Source organism: Phaenicophaeus curvirostris, chromosome 1 (genome assembly GCF_032191515.1).
Source record: "Phaenicophaeus curvirostris isolate KB17595 chromosome 1, BPBGC_Pcur_1.0, whole genome shotgun sequence".
Classification (NCBI taxonomy): Eukaryota; Metazoa; Chordata; class Aves; order Cuculiformes; family Cuculidae; genus Phaenicophaeus; species Phaenicophaeus curvirostris.
The window spans coordinates 53,543,267-53,565,138 of NC_091392.1; positions in this window are offsets into that span (position 1 = coordinate 53,543,267).

A 21,872-nucleotide genomic window follows, 5' to 3' on the forward strand; every position below is an offset into this window, starting at 1 on the left:
AACTCTTAAAAACTGTTGGATTTCATGACAAGAACATTTTGCTAGATCAAAATGACAGTGACAAGAAAATTGTATAAACTTTCAGGGGAGGCTTAACAGCCACAACACTTGTAGGTAATACAGAAGATTCAAATTCAAATCTCTGACTGTGCCTGGTTCAGTTTGCGGACTTAAAGAGAATTTTAATTCTGGGTTATTATTTTCCTATCATTTCCTTTTATTTTCCATGTTATTTAATTGACATTTTAACATATATATTAATGAAAACATAAGTATACTCTGAAATGAAGTTCTGTGGCATTACCTCTAGACTATTGAGTTAGAGGTTTTTGTTGAATCAACCGATACTAAAGAACTAGTAAGAGTTTTCTGATAAGATTCCAGATGAAAAGTTTAGTTTCATAGATGAAAAATAAGGAGATGATGACTTGAAATGTAATTTTCATTAAATATCTCTATGTGCTTAATACGTGAGTAAGCAGAAACAACTACTGAAATTACAAACACAGGTTTTTCAGAACAAGTAAATGTTTACTGATGATCCTTTGTAATGCCCAGTCTAGTCCACAGAATCACTTTCATTGATCTCAGTGGACTTTCGAATCACTTCCACTCTTAACATTGCTTTTCACAGCTTTTCAAAAATTGAAAATTGTTGTGAGGGTAAGCAGGATTTTAGAAATATCAGATGATCTTTAAGATTTTCAAAACCAAACTGTCTGAAGCTTCTGAGAAAGGATGCGGCAAAATCCAAGGAGTTCTAATGATTAACAATCAATTAGCTTCAGCTATTCATTCATTTTCAGCAATTGCTTTACCTTTCCAGAATCCTTTTTATCTTAAGTGTTTGTAATATAAATCATGCCTGACTAATCTAGTGGCCTTCTAAGATGGAGTAACTGCATCAGTGGACAGAAGAACAACTATGGATGTCATCTTTCTGGATTTCTGTAAAGCTTTTGATAGAGTACCCCCAGCAGTACTGGTACTAAATTGGAGAGATATGGGCTTGACAGACGGATAAGGTGATGGTTTGAGGGCTGCTTCCGAAGAGTTGTAGTCAATGGTTCAATGTCCACGTGGACAAAAAAGTGATGTCCCACAAGGATCTGTACTGGGACTAATATAATTCAATATCTTCATCAATGGTGTAGACAATGGGACCGACTGCATCCTCAGCAAGTCTGCTAATGACACCAAGCTGAGTGATGAGGTTGACATGCCTGAAGGGCAGGATGCCAACAACAGGGACCTTGACAAGACTGAGGAATGGGCCTGTACAAACCTTACAAAGTTCATTAAGGCCAAGTGCAAGGTCCTGCGCCTGTGTTGGGGCAATCCCCGGTATCTATATAGACTGGAGGATGAAGTGATCAAGAGCAACCAAGTGGAGGACAACTTGGGGATATTGGTGAATGAAAAATAGGATGCGAGCTAACAATGTGCACTCACAATTGAGAAAGCTAACTGTATCCTGAGCTTTATAAGAGGAAGCACAGCCAGCAGGTCAAGAGAGGTGATTCTGCCCCTCTACTCCATTCTGCTGAGACTCCACCTGGAGTACTGTATTCACCTCTGGAGTCCCGAGTACAAGAAAGACATGAACTTGTGAGAGTGGGTCCAGAGGAAGGTCACAAAAATTATCAGAGTTGTGGAACACCTGTCTGTGAAGCTGAGGGTTTTCAGTGCAGAGAGGAGAAGGCTCCAGTGAGACACTGTTGTGGCCTTTCAATATGTTAAAGAGACCTGTAAGAAAGATATAAAGAGAATTTTTACCAGTGTCTGCAGTGACAGGACAAAATGTAATGACTTTAATAATGTACTTTTAAACTAAACCAAGATAGATTTAGATTGGATGTAAGGAAGATTTTTTTACAATGAGAATGGTGAGACACTGGAACTAGTGGCCCAGAGAAGCTGTAGCTGCCCCATGCCTGAAAATATTCACAGTACAGTTGGATGGGTCTTTGAGCAACCTAATCTAAGGAAAGATATTCCTGCTGACTGCAGGGATGGTGGACTAGGTAACCTTTAGAGGTCTCTTCCAACTCAAACCATTCTATGATTTTGTGATAAGGTCTTTATTTTTTTCCATTTGTGGATGTAGTACACATATTGCACCTACTGACTGTCCAGTACTAGCAGTCTTATCTTGTAGGCCAAGCTGGCTTCAATCCTCTCTTGCTCATGCAATACAGATATCTCAGTTGTATGGCAGGGCCTGTTTCAAAGCTGGTGGGAGTCAACTGAGTCAGCTGGTGGCAAGGTCCCTTAATGTTCACCAGTCACTTGACACTGCCTCTCTGAATTTCAATAATCCTCTTTCCATTTAGTGTCTTAAAGAAGAGAGTGCAAGCAAATTACATCAAGGAGCAGGTGAAGGATGAAATTTGACAGACTAGCATAATCTTGTTACTTTTTGGATAGCACTAATATTGCAAACCAGAACCTGAACCACAGATGCTTTAATAAGTAATTTCTGATCACATCCACAGGAAGACAAACACCAAGGATCCACTCTTCCAGTCTCCACTTTCGAATGTTCTTTATTACCATACTTAGAAATTTACAGTAACAACCCAAATTTGCCAAAACCTCTGGAAGCACTTCTATCCCAGCTGTTTCAATACAAAAGAAACCTCAGGCTTCAGGCTAGTCATCAGGATTTGATTTTCTATTTGCATCATTTGCCATTTTGCCAGAAACATATATTACAAAGGTATTCAAAGTAATACTTATTGAATGATGTGTGTAGATTGGAAGCGGCGAGGGGGGGGGTAGATGAGTTTATTTACTGCATCCTAGTTCTACACAATGAATAGAAAGGCATATAAAGCCTACTGCACATCCTCTCATGGGCTGCCATCCAAAAAAAGTGGATTGAACTAAAGTTACTAAGCTTTGGCAAAGAGAAGTGCTCGGGCATGCCAGAAACCTATTTGCCTAGCCTTTCTGTAGGCTGTTGATGTCTGTTCCTATGAGCACAGACAGCTTGGTGCTTCCTCACTCCAAGAAACAAATTATCTGAAGAGAACAGGCAGAAGCAAGCACAATTCCATCTACTACCTCTAAACAAATCTGCCAGTATGGAACAGACTTTCTATCTTCACATATGAAAAAACCCAGTAGTTTTATTTAACTTATACTGTTTAGTTTTGGGCAAATCTGATCACCTCAGACTTAAGAAAAAGAACAGACTATTTCTTCATGTTTTTAGCTACTGGGGGCAAAATCGGAGATCTGGTGCAATATGATTGTATATTTGACTCTATACACTCCTGTAAGATGAAGGAACATGTTTATTCAATGTTTTTAAATCCAAGAAGTTTTACAATAATGAGCTAAAAGAATAGTGTTGTTTTATAATACAAATCTTTTTGCAATTTCTTTTTTATTATGCACTTGAAGAGGTGGCAGATTTACGTTTCCTCATCCAATGCTTCATTCTTTCTTTTAAGACTTCCGAAAATTGCAAGATGTTGCTAATATTCTTGCAAAGTCTCATATTATGTACTAGGTTCATTGCATGGACAGTATGCAGGAAATAGATTGTCTATGTTATAGCAAACAAAATCACCTTGAATAACTGTATTTTCCCTGTTTCTGAAGCATGACATTCACTGTTGTGCCAAAGTAAGGTCTTGCACACTGCATTAGACTTGCAGAAAACCTATTTTGGATTTCACAAAATGTGGCTAAGGCTCCTAGGTACCAAGAGAATATCTGCAATATCACAACACTTTTGTGTGGGCTTCTTTCTATTTATTTTTTGTTTTCTTTTGGGTTTTCTCTTTTTGCATGAGAGCTCTCCACAGACATTTTTTCTGTAATGAATACTGGGACATTCTTATGATCAGTATCTCTTGTGATTTCTGGTGATCTTGATCTCAGGCTTTAACTAATCTATAAAACTTGGTAGATTTGCAATCAAATAACAAGATTTATATATTCTGGAGATCATCTAGTTCAACCTTGTGGGACTGCTGCCAGCATCAGGCCATGTCAGCAATCAAAGTGTCTACCAGAGCATTGAAAAATCTCTAAGGGCAGAAGTGCCTTGACATTCCTAGGCAACAAGTTCCAACGTTGTGTTGTGCTGTGCTTGTAACAGCATTATCCAATTAGTGATTTTTTTCCAGCCTAAAACTTCAAAGACATGATTTATGGCAACTTCATCTTATTATGCTGTTTGGTAATACTACAAAGAGTATAGTTCTTTTGTCTTTGTAGCTACCCTTCAAATGACCATAAACACTTGTTAGATTTCTTGTCAGTTTTCTCTTCTCTGTATTGTGCAACTCCTGTTCCCTCATCCTCTCTTCACAGCACATATGCTCTGGGTCCCTGATCATAAAGGCAGCCCTCTGAAGAACTTCTCCAGTTTCTCCATATGCCTCTGGAACTGGGTAGAAGGCCAAATTTTATGCAACATTCTAGGTGCAACCTCATCAATGCCAAATACAGAGAGACAGCAACTTTCCTTTATCTTTTAGCCATGTTCTTCTTAATATAGACCAACATACTGTTTTGCTTCTATGCAATGACAACACACTATTCCACTTGGAGCATGCTCTTACCTGCAGTGCTACTATTTGGTTACTATCTCCTAACCTGCACAAATGTGCAGGATTTTCCACCATTATTTCTGATTTGAAGCTTTTTCTTACCAAATATCACGAGGTTTCAGTCCTCAAATTTTTCTAAGTCCCTCTGGGCTGGAAGTCTGTGCCAATAATTCCCCAAGACAGGGGTGCTGTCACCCCTGTGGCTGATGAAGGTTTTGAATATAGTTGGGGACCCTCTGATTGCTGCAGTCTGTCAGCCAAAATCAAGTCGGTAATCACTACTATTTGTGCCTGACAGTCCAGCCAATTTTCAAATTTTCAGTCCATGTAGTAGTTCGGTTTTCCAAAGTGTGATCTATGTTTTCTCAGTTTCCAAATGGGAATTATGTTAAAGATGGTGTCAAAAGTTTTACTAACAACAAACCAGAGTATGACCACCAGTGTCTCCTCTGTAATAGATTGATTCTTTTTGGTTGTCTTAAACCCCTTGTTTCCTGCCTTAAACTACCTGGTTTTGTCTGCAGCAGAATGCCAATCTTATTCCTAAGAATGCCTTTACAAATAATTTTTTTTTTTTTGACCAATTGTTTGGCATCATTTTGCCTTCATTTAGCCCAGTGGGAACTGAATGCATAAATTTTACAGGAAGACAAAGGGTTTTAGCCCAGCAACTCCTGGACTGTCCAGCCTGGGTTGTGACATTCTCATCCATGTAACCACTTGTTTTATTGCAGAAAATTTTTGTGTTTGTCAAGCTTTTTGTAAATCTGTGCCAACTACTCTAGATATACTTGTCCTTCATGTGCATGGAATAGAACCTAAGAGTTAATGTTTTGTTCACATTCTAGGGGCTGAGATTATGTTGGTCAGATCATTTCTTGGACCCAAATAGGCTACTTTGCCTTTTCTAAAGGCAAGACAGGCACAGCATTAGTTTTTTTCTAGTTTTTACTGGTCAGGCACCTCCTCTCATTGCCATAGTTTTTTGTAAATGACAGACAGTTAAATGAATAAACCACAACAGCCAACTCTTTCAGCCCTCCTGGGTTAATCCCATATTGTTCCAGGGATTTGAATGAGTCTAGCTTGTCTGAGTATTTTGTGTGCCTGTTGTTTATTGTGCCACATGCCTTCCTACTTCTTCCCAATTCACTGTTCCAAAAAAAAAGATTGTTAATAATCATCTCAGAATCTTGAATAGCTACTATTTTCCTATTTTCCTATTTTCCTTCTGTGAACCCCTCATGGCTTTTGAGACTCTTGAATCAGAAAATGTCAGGCAAATGTGTCTAAAAAGAATACTAAATTGGAACCAAATATATCAGACCTGCTACCACCTGCTACTGTTACGTTTTCTTCTAGTCTCACTCAGAAAGGAAAACTGTGGATCTCCAATTTGGTATAGGTAAGAGACAGAGGCACAGGAAAATGTCAACATATTTTTCCTTAGAATAACAGCAGTTTGTCATCCAAGGAATTTCCTAGTCATGGGGGCACCTTCTAGCAGCCTTCCAGTACTTAAAGTGGGCCTACAGGAAAGCTGTGGATGGGCTCTTTATCAGAGAGTGTAGTGATAGGATGAGAGGTATGGGTTTAAGCTGAAAGAGGGTAGATTTAGATTAGATATTAAGAAGAAATTTTTTTTTACTGTTAGTGTGGTGAGGCGCTGGAACAAGTTGCCTTGAGAAGTTGTGGATGCCCCATCACTGGACATGTTCAAGGCCAGGTTGGATAAGGCTTTGAGTAATCTGATCTAATGAAAGGTGTCCCTGTCTGTGGCAGTAGGGTTGGAACTAAATGATCTTTTAAGGTCCTGTCCAGCCCAAACTATTCTATGATTGTGGCACTGAACCTTTTACAAAGAGAAGTAGGTTGATAAAAGGCATCAGGTAAATAGCATCAGAAAATTTTATAAACTGCTACGGGCTACAGATTTTCCTCTCTAGTTCACGCAGGCTTTTCCCAAGGCAATGTTGATTGGAAAAAAAAAATAGGTTTCTGTAAGATTTATTGTCTGGGCACAGACTTTAAATTTAATGTGTCAGAGTGCTGTAAAGTAATTGTGTGTGCATGCCTGGTTGTAGTTGTAAAGGATGCAGTCAGACTCTTGTCTGGCTCACTTAATTGACTCTGTGTCAAGACTCTCAGGGATTTGGGATTCTTATTACCCCAAATATTATCTCATTGCATGTAAATTATAACCCTTTTTGGTGTGAGACATCAAGTGTGCAAGATTAATATTAACTCTGTAGGAGTACCTATGCAATGGTTTATCCACCTCCAGAAATTATTCAGCCCAGATTTTAATGGCGTGTGTAGAAAGAGTAGGAAGAAAATGCTTCTTTTTGGTTTCTTGAGAAACAAGTCTTTTTCAGTTCAAGTTAAATGCTAATACAATAATTTCATTACTGTGCTTCCTAGTTTAGATAGTAATTTGTTAGAGGATTTAAAAGGATTTAGCATATTGCATGGTATGTAGCTATATAAATATAATGCCAGGAATTGAATCATGGAGTTGTGCAATGTAAGCCTTGTGTGTTAGCAATGAATTGAGATTAGTTTAAGTATAATGATTCAAACTGAGGATACATCTATTTTATTACACATTTGTGTACATTGTAAGCAGTAGTTCAGAAGAAATGCTATTATTAGTGACCAAAAAAAGGAATACACGGAATCAGATTTTGTTTAGTTTGAATCAGTGCTTTCACATGCTTTCAGATGTGTTTTTAAAATGTCTCAGTCAGAGGTCCTTTCTGCATTAAACAAGTAAAGTACTTTGGACCAGAATACAGAGGAATGTTGATGAAATTATAAATTAGCTGACATGACTTTCCAGTAAGTATAGACCAAGGAGAGTTTGTGTTGATGCAAAATTTGTGAGAAAATAACCATAGTAGGTCACTCCAAAGAGTTATCTAGTCCAGTATTCCATCCTGAAAAAAACTCAAGCCAAATGATAGTCAATACACTCAGTGTAATTCTCCAGTGATACTTCCCCAGATAAATCTTTCAAGAAATCTACAGTTTTAGTATTTCCAGAGCTATAGACCATATTTCTGTGTTTGACTGAATTTGATGGAATTTTCTTCCATGGATGCTCCTAATCCTTTTAATGCTTTGGCATTTACAAAGTCCGATGAGAAGACTTCCATAGTTTTGTCATATATTGCACTTCCTTTCATTTATTTTAAATCTGGTATTTATTAATACTCAGCCTAATTTACATTCACAGAAGATTACCATGAGTGTCAGGTCATCCAATTCAAATTACTTCAGTAATAGTCAAGACCAATGAATAACACTTGCATGGGATTTTCTTGCAGTAAAATATCTTGCATAGTAAGAGTAAATTTCTGGCAAGATGAAATGATACTCTGTGTTGCTGAATAGGTTTATCCCTGCGGCTGCTATTTTTGAACACTCCATTGAAAAATACGGCAGAGTGAGGGGACAATCTGTCTTTTAAAATCTCAAAACCTTCAAACCCAAATATTTTGACAAAAAAGAAGAAATCTATTATATTAAATAATAATCCTTTCTTAATCCATCTTGTAAGGTATTTTTGTAGTGCTGTTGATATTGGACACACCTGTTCAGAGCAAGAGAATGCATCATTTTCTCTTTGAGATGATCAAGAGTTTGAGGAATGCACTAATAAGACTACGTTCAGATGCTTGTGAAACAAGGATTAGGTTGACACTCAAGCTTATTTCTCAGCAGCTACCACCTACTGTCAAGCATTATTTAATGTTTAACAAGCCATTAAAGTGGCACCCCCTATTTGGTCCACAGCTTAGTTATCAAGCATCAAATTATTCACTGGAAGAAGAATTTAAGTCATTCTCAGCCTAAGATGACTGAACAGTGAGGTTTCAAACTCTTATTTAGAGTCCTTAATACTCTGTGGTACAACTATAATTGATTATACTCTGCACAGAGGCATCCTACTAAGCAGCTTTGCTGTAGCTGAGGAAGATAGTTACAAAAAGCTGGAATATGTTAAATAATAGGGAAACAAACTTAGTTGTCAAGAAATTTCCCCAAGAAAAAAGGACTGAGATTTCATGTCTTCGGTTTATTCCATTTATATGTATTATCTCCAGACTTTAAAAGGAAAAAACATGCAATTATTGGAAGTGCATGCAGAAGTGAAGGGCTACTTGTCACTGGATTACAGGGGCATTCATCTTCTTGCTTGCCCACACTCTGTTGCAAAATAGAGGTTTTGTACTTGTAAGAATCATAAAGACTAAGTTAATTAAGAAAAATACTCTAACAGGCTTGTAGAAAAGAAGAACATTAACAGGACATATTGAACAGTACTCAGCAGCTGGTGAAGAGCAGGGCATGCAGGATGACCAGAGACACTGCACAAGGAACAGTGTGGGACTGCTGGTGCTTGTGTTACAATGGCAAAGGCTTATGAGGGAGAGCGGCTCACAACAGAACCTGCAGAGCCCACCCCCCTCTCTGTGATATGGCTTTGACCAAGACACAACTCCAGAAGAAGAACCAAGTTGCCGAGATACTAGGTTACAAGGAGTGCCTGTGGTTTCTCCTGCCCCAGGGCTGACACCTGTGAGATGTACACCCTGGAAGTTTGTAACAGCTGGGGTTAATCTCTAGATCAATGCCTCTTGTCCTTGTGGGAGGCTTTAATCTACCAGCTGTCTGCTGGACATACAATACAGCAGAAAGGAAGCAGTCTAGGAGGTTCCTGGAGTGTGTGGAAAACAACTTCCTCGCACAGCTGGTGAATGAACCAACAAGGGAGGGTGGCCTCCAGGACCTGCTGTTTGTGAACAGAGAAGGCCTTGTGGGGGATGTGGTAGTAGGAGGACGCCTAGGACAAAGCGATCATGAGATGATAGGGTTTTCTGTTCTAGGTGAAGAGGGTGGTTAATAGAACAGTAAATTTCTAGAGGACAGACTTTGAACTCTTCAGAAGGCTGGTTGGCAAAGTCTCATGGGAGACAGTACTCAAGGGCAAGGGAGCCCATGAGGGCAGGGAGCTCTTCAAAAAGGAAATCCTAGCAGCTCAGCAGAAAGCCATCCCCATGTTCCAGAAAAAAAGCTGGCAGGGGAGAAAACCACGTTGGTTGAGCAGAGAGATCTTGAGTGATATGAGGAAGAAGAGAAACGTTTATGGGCTCTGGAAGATGAGACAGTCCTCTTGGGTGGACTACAGGAGGGAAGTGAGATTGTGCAGAGAAAAAATCAGAAGGGCTAAGGCTCAACTAGAAATCAGATTGGCAAAGTCTGTGAAAGATAACAAAAAATCTTTCTATAAATATATAGATAATAAAAGGAGGACTAGGGAGACCATACAGTCCCTATTGGACGCAGAAGGAACAACAGTGACAGGGGATGAGGAAAAGGCTGAGGTACTTAATGCCTTCTTTGCCTCAGTCTTTAATTGTAAAGAAACTCATTCCGTCTCTGTACAAACCCAGGAGCTAGAGGAGCAAAATGAGGCTCCTGTGATCCAAGAGGAGGTGGTCAGAGCCTTGCTAGCCCGACTAGACACCCACAAGTCAATGGGGCCAGATGGGATTCATCCAAGGGTATTGAAGGAGCTGGCGGATGTGCTGGCCAAACCCCTTTCCATCATCTTCCAACAGTCCTGGAAGACTGGGGAAGTCCCACTGGACTGGAGGCTGGCTGATGTTGTGCCCGTCTACAAGAAGGGTCGCAGGGAGGACCCAGGAAACTACAGGCCTGTCAGTCTGACCTCAGTGCCAGGGAAAGTCATGGAGCAGGTGATCTTGGGTGCTATCATGAAGCACATGCAGGATAACTGGGTGATCAGGCCCAGTCAACATGGGTTCACAAAAGGCAGGTCTTGCCAAACTAACCTGATCGCCTTCTATGACAATGTGACTCGGCTGCTGGATGAGGGAGAGGCTGTGGATGTGGTCTTCCTGGACTTCAGTAAAACCTTTGACACAGTTTCTCACAGCATTCTGCTTGAGAAACTGTCAGCCTCTGGCCTGGACAGGTGCACACTCTCCTGGGTGGAAAACTGGTTGGATGGCCGGGCCCAGAGAGTGGTGGGAAATGGTGTGAAATCCAGCTGAGGCCAGTGACAAGTGGGGTTCCCCAGGGCTCAGTGCTGGCTCCAGCCCTGTTCAATGTCTTTATCAATGACCTGGGTGAAGGCATTGAGTGCACCCTTAGGAAGTTTGCAGATGACACTAAGCTGGGTGGAAGTGTTGATCTGCTGGAGGGTCGGGAGGCTCTGCAAAGGGATCTGAACAGGCTGGACCGCTGGGCCAAATGCCGGGTCCTGCACTTGGGACACAACAACCCTGTGCAGTGCTACAGACTAGGAGAAGTCTGTCTAGAAAGCTGCCTGGAGGAGAGGGACCTGGGGGTGTTGGTTGACAGCTGACTGAACACGAGCCAGCAGTGTGCCCAGGTGGCCAAGAAGGCCAATGGCATCTTGGCTTGTATCAGAAATGCCATGGCCAGCAGGTCCAGGGAGGTTATTCTCCCTCTGTACTCGGCACTGGTGAGACCGCTCCTTGAATGCTGTGTTCAGTTCTGGGCCCCTCACCACCAGAAGGATGTTGAGGCTCTGGAGCGAGTCCAGAGAAGAGCAACAAAGCTGGTGAAGTAGCTGGAGAACAGGCCTTATGAGGAACGGCTGAGAGAGCTGGGGTTGTTTAGCCTTGAGAAGGGAAGGCTGAGGGGAGACCTCATTGCTTTCTATAACTATCCGAAAAGAGGTTGAAGAGAGGAGGGTGCTGGCCTCTTCTTCCAAGTGACGGGGGACAGGACAAGAGGGAATGGCCTCAAGCTCCGCCAGGGGAGATTTAGGCTGGACATTAGGAAAAAATTCTTCACAGAAAGGGTCATTGGGCACTGGAACAGGCTGCCCAGGGAGGTGGTTGATTCACCTTCCTTGGAGGTGTTTAAGGCACGGGAGGACAAGGTGCTAAGGGGCATGGTTTAGTGTTTGATAGGAATGGTTGGACTTGATGATCTGGTGGGTCTCTTCCAACCTGGTTATTCTATGATTCTATGATGAAGTACAAGGAAAATTGGAAGAATGAGGTTGAACATCAGAAGTTGTCAGGGACAGCATGATGCAGGAGGCTATCGCACTTCCTCAAAAAAAGCTGTGTGTCTAGGTGCCTGTCCAAAGTGTCTGTGCATCAACGCATGCAGCATGGGAAACAAATAGCCAAAATTAGAAGTCCTTGTGTACTCATAGGCCTCTAACACTTTAAGACTGCAGAGACATAGGGACAAATTGGTAAGTATGGACTTTTGTGGAAAGTCAGGTCAGGAAGTCAGAAGGGAGATTTGCACTGTTTGGAGGAGCACTTGGCTATATAGAGTTTTGCTCTCGGATGAGTGACAAGACAGTAAAAAACTGACAGGTCTAAAAACAATGGAAACCAGCAAGAGGGAAACTGTGGGGAGCATCCCCTACAGATGACCTCCACAAGAGGAGGAAACAAATGAAGCCTTCTTTATGGATGATAGCAGAAGAAGCTTCATAGTTGAATGCCCTGGTACCCGTGGGAGATTTTATCTTGGTATCTATCTGACATACTGGGTACAAAGAATCAAGGTTTCCCAAGTGCTTTGGAGACAATAATTTGAAATGAGAATTTGGCAAGCCAATGAAAGGGATAAGCTCTGCAGCACCTGCTGTACCTAAACAAAAAAGAGCTATCCAAAGATGTGAAGACTGATGGAAGCCTTCACTGTTACATGATAGTAGAGTTTAAGATCCTGAAAGACAGGGGAATGACTGGACAGAGTCCTGGGCAACCTGCCCCAGCTGATCCTGGTGGAGAAGGAGAGGTTAGCCTTTCAATCACAAGATATCCCTGTCAATATCAAATAGTCTGTGATTCTCTGAAGGTGAGTAGGAGGATTGCAATCATGGTCTTCAGGAGATCTGACCTAGACTTCTTCACAGACATACTTAGCAGACTTCCCTGGGAGAAGTAAAGGGCCCAGCACTTCAGGGCACAAGAATGGAAGGCAAGCAAACACGTCAGAAGGCCAGTATGGGTGAAGTGGGGCAACAAGACCCTAATAGACAATAGACTGCATCCAAGCCTTCTGAAGAGGCTGGCTTATGTTACTAGAAGTGTTCTTCATGGGACAATGATGAGCTGATGTTTTAGTATGTCTTTTGTCAACACCTAGGATGACTAGAAGAAAAGCACCTTCAGTAAGTTAGTGGATTACATGAAAATGGGAGCAGTACTTGACACATTGGAGGGAAAATTGACCACCTGATGGGATTCCAACATGCTGGGGAAATTGGACTAATGGAGACCCAATAAAATTTAACAATAATGGGGCTTGAATAACCCCCTGCAAAAGGACAGACCTAAGAGGCTTGAAGGCAGCTTTGAGGGAAAGGCTCTGGAAGTCCTGGTGGCCAGCAAATCCATCATGAGTCAGCAGTGAGCTGTTTCAGTTTTGAAGGTTAACAGAATATTGAGCACATTAGTAAGTGTGTAACCAGCAAGATGAGATATTGTATAATGGACTTGGTAGACCTTGTGGATAACAAATACTGATCTCACTGTGAGTTTGGAAAAGGGAAGAGTTTGCAAGACAATGGTTGCCAAGAGGGGGCAGTTCAACAAACAACTTTCTCTGGTAAAACAGATGCATCAGACACTGTTCTAACCCTCAAATCAGTTGAGTGACACTTGAGATGAGGTGGAGGCCTTAAAGCCTGGTGTTACTTCAGTTAAGAGCAGAAACATCATCAAAAGCCTGTAATGAACTCCCCTCCCCAGAGGCGGGGCAAACCTCCAAATCTCACTTCTAACAACACAGTAGGTCTTGCCAAGATCCAGTCAACAACTATTAACTGACTTAGTTCTACCTCCAGAGAGTTTTCATAAAGTATAAAACTGGTACATAAAAACCCCTTTTTTTCAGAGGGGGACTCCCATGCACACCCTAATTGATGTACGGGCCAATACCTCTTCTCCTCCCACACACCTCACAAGAGAGGGTGAAGATACCTTTTTGAAAAGAATTGTACACCTCTGATTTTGCCAGATGTTCCCCCGGCAAAATAACTACTGACTGAGTTTCATTTGTTACTTCTTTTATGCATATATACATATATATACACACACACATACATATATATATATATCTGTTGTAAACTACTTGTAATCCTCTAGTGCTAACACAGCAATTTCTCAATGGAAATCCCAATCTATTTTTATCTGGTGCTTTAAATAAATTACCTATAAATTAGCACTGAGAAATTGTTTCTCTGACAGGTATTTTGAAACTTTCTAAACTGCTCTGGTGACAGCCTACTTGCGCTCACTGACAGCAAGTATTAGTCCTGCAGGTGACAGTCTCTGAGGAGACTCTCACATGACATGAATTCTGATTGGTGGCTAACATGTATGCATACACAAAATCCTTTAGTCATAAAATATTGGCCAAGTCTGGGACTAGGAATGGATCCAGCCACATTTATGCTCTTCACTGAGGGGAAGCTTAGAAAGCAAAGGAGTCTGTCCTGAACCTCGTGACTTAATTGGGAGGGCATCCCTCAGCCACCTGTCAGAGCCATATCTATTTATTTGACAAAGAGAAAAGGGATTACACCCTTTTATACCTGAAACCACACTTAGTGTGCTGCATCAAAATTTAGGTTTTCTAGTATAAGAAAGATGTTCACGAATTGGGGTAAGCCCAATGGAGAGCTACCAAAAGGGCTTCAGAATATGCCTTATAAAAATAGCCTGAGAAAATTTTTTTTAGCCTGAGAAAGAAAGGTTAGTGAAGTCATACTGCTGTCTTCAAAGAGATGAAGCCATACTCTTCTCAGAAGTACATAGATAAAATACAAGACTGGGCAAGGTCCTGAGTAATCTGATTAGACATTAAACTTAGCCCTATTTTAAGCAGGGTCTTGGGTCAGATGATCTCAAATAAAACTTTCCAATGTACTTTATTCTGTTATTTTAAGCTACAGAAAACAGTATCTATTGAATATATATTAAGTTTCAATTATTCCTGTTACGGTAGTAAAGGCAGAAAAGTTAACTTTCAAGAACTCAAAACATTTGAGGAACCTTTTCTTTCTTTATCCATGTTTTTTGCTTCTAGACTTCTTCAGCTGCAATTTTATATGCTCATCTATGAGTTTCAGTTCTCTTAAACTATACGTAAAATTTGAAGAGTTAAGTTTCTCTCTCATAAAGGAAATTGTGTTCTTTGGAGAATTAGTTCTACTGGACATCACTAGACTCACGTAAAATACACTTCTTTTCTGCAAGACATAGAGTTTCAAAGCTTCAGGTCTATATGCATTGTCTACCTACACTGGGCCCAGTTTATATCTCATAAAGCTATAATACTGCTATTTCATTTTTTCTTATGTAGTGTGTGTGACTGTTTTCTATTTCTTGGTATTCTGTTTTATATTCTATTCTATTTTTCATTTCAGCTCAATGGCATATGACTCTGGAATAAATATTTGTTTAAACCACTGATGTAAAGGAGAAAAACAGTAAAAACAGACCAGCAATAAGCTATAATAATCACTGTAATGTGTTTTATGCTTTCACAGTGCTTCTGGTTTATCAGCCAGTGCAGTTATGGATAGATTGATATCTGCTCTTCCCATGTTGTACTCTGTGGCTACTTCTCAGATGAAGAAGATATACTGATGGATAAACAGTTAACAGAATGAAGAGCTGCATGTAAGAGTATCTCAGAATACCTATTCCCAATTAACCAAATAATTAATAAATAAGTCAACATTCAGAACAGTGATTAAAATCAATGCTAACCTGAACTCTTTTCCAGTGAACATTAAAAGAACATTATCAATGTAGAACTAAGAGCATGTAGCAAATATTCTCTGTGATGGCAACTTATATAATTATACCAATCAAGACTTTAATTCTCAGGCATATAATTACCTAAACACTACTTTTGAGCAATCTAAACTTGAGAAAGACTTTTATGGCAAGAGAGAAATCTTCATATCCTTCAGTTTGTGCAACTACCTCTGAGTGATGCTTCTACACACAGCCCCAGAACTTCCAGGTAATCACTGCTTTAAATGCTTGACATGGAAGGAAAGAAATTTGTTTGCTTCTTTCACATTTCTCTGTCCTTAAATTTATGTCCAGTTTCTCCTCTTTATGCTCACTTCCCTGACCCTCCTTTCACCCTCCCTTCCTCTTTTTTCCTGGTACCAGACTATCTGGTTAGAATATTTTTAGAGGAAAGCATACAACAGAACAGTATTAGTTTCATTAATCTCTGTCTGAGTGAGGGTAAAATGGGGGTGGGGGATGTGGTTGATATGTTAACATTCAGTAAGTATCCAGGTCATTACTACTAACTGAGTTTTGAAAAGACACAATCCAAGAGATCTACTTAAGCATTTAGAATTAAAATTAAGGAAATATGCATAATAATATATACTGCTGCCATCTAAAAACCATCTAATTTAAGATAATTCACTTAGTGTCCTCATAAAAATAGAACCAGGATTTTATCCTATGCTTTTCCAAGCCTAACATATGCAAATGTTAATACATTTGGATCTTGCCAAAATGTAATAGCTATGATTATATAGTACAAATTTCACCTTGATTCAGAAAACACTTTAATGAGATGCATTTCATATAGCACACAGTGATCATATTCTAAAAACTAAATAGCATCATCATTTAACAGTAAAAACAACTTTGAGTTTTAGGAGGCAAGAATGCAATACACACTAGGGATTCTGCCAGATTTATCTGTGATCACTTCATTGCACATTGTTTGGAAAAAAAATCTTCTCATAAGACTATCTGAATTTATTCATCCAGGAAATTTGATTTCAGGGCTTTTATCAGGGCTGTTGTAATTATTGGAATAGACCCCATGCCGATAGTTTTGTGGACTGGATGTGCTTTAATTTTCATTATGCTAAACTTCATAATATTGTGCTGACAAAATATACATTTTGCCTATATACCTGCAGAATTAGTTAACAAGCAGCCCTTAGAGTCTTCCTACTTGTAGTTTTCCACAGAAACAAAACCTAAAATGGAGGCTTATGCTGGGAATAAGAAAAATTAAATGAGAGAGTTATGACAGAGGAACGAAAACCAGTGAAAAATAGGAAAAGTTGAGAGGGTATGTTAGAGTAAAGAAACATTCAGCTAAACTGCAAAGGGACGTAATTCTTTAAAATATATAATTAACCTCTAGAAATAATTTCTCCAAGAGGAATGGCACAACCTATTAATGAAGCTGAGAGTGTAGCTGACTTTAAATGAATCAGACACTTACATGAGCCATGGGACAATCCACAAAATTAATCCTAGTTTATTCTTTTCTTTTTTGTTATTATTGTCACAAAGAGGGTTTAATTGATTCTGAATGTAAGCAGTCACCTAAGAGTGAGAGCTGAAAAATGCATTTCTTTCAAGGAAAGGTTATTCTTTTTTCTTCATTTTTTTTGGTAGACTTCCCCCTGAAGTATGTGGCAATGTCCATTTGCTGAGAGGAAATACTGGAATTTACAGTCTCACTGAATTTCTCTGTTTTGATACACTTTCTACGTCAAGACACATTTTCCAGAAATCATCCAGGAATTACATATCTTTTCATGACTATGGTGAACACTGGTCATCTCAGTATTTACCAAAACTAGTTTTCACATATAATATCTAAAAAGAGGTGTGGAGGACTAATAGATCACTTACAAGTGCTCTCGAGACGTGCCTAGATGTGAGCAGTTCCCTAAGGCTAAAATTCACATTATGCAAAGTAAAGGGGTAAGCTAGAACTGGAAATAACTGTGTGGATTATTTCATAAACAGTCTCACAGCATAAGAGAATGAGAGATTCAGTGGCTTCAGTGCAGCCACGCAGACACTGGGCTGCAGGGAGTGCCACTTTCTCACACACACTCATACCACCGGTACTGACTTCACCTGTGGGAGCTGTGCTTGGGTGAGGAAACTCCTCCACTTAGTGTAAGAGCTAAGGGAGGAATTAACTAGGCTGAGGACCATTAGGGAGTGTGAGAGGGAGATAGACCAGTGGAGCAACAACCTGTGCTTTCTCTCACAAACTAAGCAGGCAGCCAGTGCGAGAACAGTTGAGAATTCCCCATCGACTACCTGTAAGGCTGAGCAGAAGAATCATGGGGAATAGCAGCAAGTTCCTGCCCAGTCCAGCAGGCGCATTGTCCCCATTCAGACAACAAATTCCCATGTTCCCTTGCACAATAGATAAGAAGTGCTGCAAGTGGAATCAAACTCCAAAGAGGAGGAGGATGGCTCCCACTGCCTAGAAACATTCCTGAGGCTGCACCATCCTCAATTGACCATCAAAACAACCTTTGAGAAAAAGAAGAGAAGAGTAATTGTCTTGGGGGTTTCCCTTCTGAAGGGAACAGAGGGTCCGATCTGCAAACCGTACCCACTGCACAGGGAGGTCTGCTGCCTGCTGGGGCCTCTGTGAAAGGCATCACAAGAAATCTTCCAGCCCTGGTAAAGCCTATGGATTAATACCCTCTGTTAGTGTTCCAAGTAGGCAATAATGATATCCAGAGGAAGAAACTGAGGGCAATTAAGAAGGACTTCAGGGCCCTGGGGAGACAGGTGAAGGGCTCTGGGGCACAAGTAGTGTTTACCTCCACCATTCTAAGGAATGAAGAGGGAGAGAGCAAGAAAAATCATACAGATAATACCAGGCTCCAAACCTGGTGTGAGGAGCAAAACCTTGGGATCTTTGATCATAGACAGGCCTACACACCACCAGGCTTCCTTACTAGGGGTGGGGCACGCTTGTCCAGTAGGGGTACAAAAATCCTGACCAAAAATCTAGCATGGCTCATTAACAGAGCTTTAAACTAGATTTAAACTAAAAAGGGGTTGGGAAAGAAGCCAGACTAGACAGGAGTGAGCCTGAGAGATGGTGTACTGGTGAGGACCTCCAGTATGTCAACTCAGAGCAAGTGGGTGTCAGTACATCTCATGATGGAAAAGATGTAATTGGTACTGATGGGTTAGATAATCTAAGGACCAGTCATTTGGGAATGAAGACTATTCCCTTTATGAGAGCGGTAGGATTAACAGCCCAACTGAAGTGCATCTATGTCAATGCATGCAGCATAGGCAATAAGCAGGAAGAATTAGAAGCTGTTGTAGGACAAGGAGACTATGACGTAGTTGCCATCACGGAAAAGTGGTGGGACGACTAGTATGACTGGAGTGCTGCCGTGGTGGGAGATAAACTCTTCAGGGGGATAGGGAAGGTAGAAGAGGTGGTGGGGTAGCCCTCCATGTTAGAGACTGCTTTGATACCCTCGAGCTCGATAATGGTGATGATGGGATTGAGTGCCCGTGGATAAAAATCAGAGGAGCCTACAAGAAGACAGATATTGTGATGGAAGTCTCTTATAGACCATCTAGCCAAGAAGAAGAAGCTGACGAGCTCTTCTACGAACAACTGGGAGAAGTCTCAAGGTCGCTAGCTCTTGTCCTTGTGGGAGACTTTAATCTACCAGACGTCTGCTGGACCTACAATACAGCAGAAAAGAAGCAGTCCAGGACGTTCCTGGAGTTTGTGGAAGACAACTTCCTCACACAACTGGTGAGTGAACTGACAAGGGAAGGTGCCCTCCTGGATCTGCTGTTTGTGAACAAAGAAGGCCTTGTGGGGGATGTGATGGCTGGAGGGTGCCTGGGGCAAAGCGATCATGAGATGGTAAAATTCTCAGTTCTAGGTTAGGTGAGGAGAGGCATTAGCAGAACGGCCACCTTAAACTTCCAGAGGATGGACTTTGGACCTTTCAGAAGGCTGGTTGACAAAGTCCCATGGGAGACAGTTTTTAAGGGAGCCCAAGAGGGCTGGGTACCCTTCAAGAAGGAAATCCTGGTAGCGCAGAAGCAAGCCGTCCCCATGTGCCAGAAAATGAGTTGTCAGGGAAAAAAAAATGGCTTCATTAAACAGAATGGTCTGGGTGGACATCAAAAAGAAGAGGAATGTCTGTGAGCTTTGGAAGAAGGGACAGGAGTCTTGGGTGGACTACAGGGAAGAAGTGAGATTATGCAGAGGAAAAATCAAAAGGGCTTAAGTCCAACTAAGTCTCAGACTGGCCAAGTCTGTGAAAGATAATAAAAAAATCTTTCTACAAATACATCAGTAGTAAAAGGAGGACCAGGGAGAATATTCAGTCTTTACTGGATGCAAAGGGAACAACTGTGACATACAATGAGGACAAGGCTGAGGTACTTACTGCCTTCTTTGCTTCAGTTTTTAATAGTAAGGGAAGTTGTTCCCTGTGTGTACATGCCCAGGAGCCTTTTACCCTTCTTGTAAATGTGTCGGAGGGAGGATCCAGGGAACTACAGGCCTGTCAGTCTGACCTCAGTGCCAGGGAAGGTCACTCAAGGTGATCTTGAGTGTTATCATACAGCACATGCAAAATGTGTGATCACCAGTACATGGTGATATAGCCCAGTCAACATGAGTTCATGAAAGGCAGGTCCTGCCAAACTAGCCAGATCTCCTTCTATGATAAGGTGACCAGCTTACTGGATGAGAGAAAGGCTGTGGATGTGGTCTTCTTGGACTTCAGTAAAGCCTTTGACACAGTTTCTCACAGCATTCTGCTTAGGAAACTGTCAGCCTCTGGACTGGACAGGCACACACTCTCCTGGGTGGAAAACGGGTTGGAGAGCAGGACCCAAAAAGTTATCATAAATGGAGTTAACTCCAGCTGGAGGCTGGTCACAAGTGGTGTCCCCATGGCTCAGTGCTGGGTCCAGCCCTGTTCAATATCTTTATCGATGACTTGGATAAAGGCATTGAGTGCACCCTTAGCAAGTTTGCAGATGACACTAAGCTGGGAGGAAGTGTGGATCTGCTGGAGGACAGGGAGACTCTTCAAAGGGATCTGAACAGGCTGGACCACTGGGCTGAGACCAGTGGCATGAGGTTCAACAAGGCCAAATGCCAGGTCCTGCACTTGGTGCACAACTACCCTGTGCAGTGCTACAGACTAGGGGAAGACTGGCTAGAAAGCTGCCTGGAGGAGAAGGATCTAGGAGTGTTGATTAACAGCCAACTGAACATGAGCCAGCAGTGTGCCCAGGTGGCCAAGAAGGCCAATGGCATCTTGGCTTGTATCAGAAATGCCATGGCCAGCAGGTCCAGGGAGGTTATTCTCCCTCTGTACTCGGCACTGGTGAGACCGCTTCTTGAATGCTGTGTTCAGTTCTGGGTCCCTCACCACCAGAAGGATGTTGAGGCTCTGGAGTGAGTCCAGAGAAGAGCAACAAAGCTGGTGAAGGGGCTGGAGAACAAGTCTTATGAGGAGCAGCTGAGGGATCTGGGGTTGTTTAGCCTGGAGGAGACTGATGGGAGACCTTATTGCTCTCTACAACTATCTGAAAGGAGGTTATAGAGAGGAGGGTGCTGGACTCTTCTCCCAAGTGACAAGGGAGAGGACAACGGGGAATGGCCTCAAGCTGCACCAGTGGAGGTTCAGACTGTACATTAGGAAAAAATTCTTCACAGAAAGGGTCATTGGGCACTGGAACAGGCTGCCCAGGGATGTAGTTGATACACCATCCCTGGAGGTATTTAAAAGATGGGTAGATGAGGTGCTCATGGACATGGTTTAGTGGCAGTTAAGAATGGTTGAACTTGATGGACTCAATTATCCAAGAGGTCTTTTCCAAGGTGATGATTCTATGATTCCTGCAATAGATAGGAAACCAATTTGAATAATAAGCTACAAATGGATCACAACTCTAACAGGTAAATATATTGTTATATTTAAGCATACAGATCTTAAGTGCTGTCATTGGATTTTGTTATCTATCAGCCTGGAAATGAGTGAAGAGAAATGCAGGCTCAATAAGAATTTGAAGAGTCTGAAATTTATGCCAAAATAGTGCCAGAACTATATTGTAAGGTCAAATTTTACAAATTATTCACCTAGCTCCTGTTCTACATTTCTTAGAGGTTTCTTGAAGTTCTGTGAAGTGCCTCTCCAGTGCACTGGACTGCAAGCAGATCACATGGCAGGCAAAAACACGATGTCATGGAGTAGTGAACTGAGTCCTTTGTGATAGGCTAGAGGCTCAAACAAATTTCCAGACAGAATGTCACAGCTTTTACCAAATGTTTGACATTATGAGATGGTCGTTTCCCTTCTGCCCATACTTACCACTCTTCTTTCCAACATCTGATCCACTAAGGATGGGAGAAATTTGAGATATAGCTATACACATAATCAGCTGCATTGTATAACATAGGATGATGAAGATGCTTTTAAAC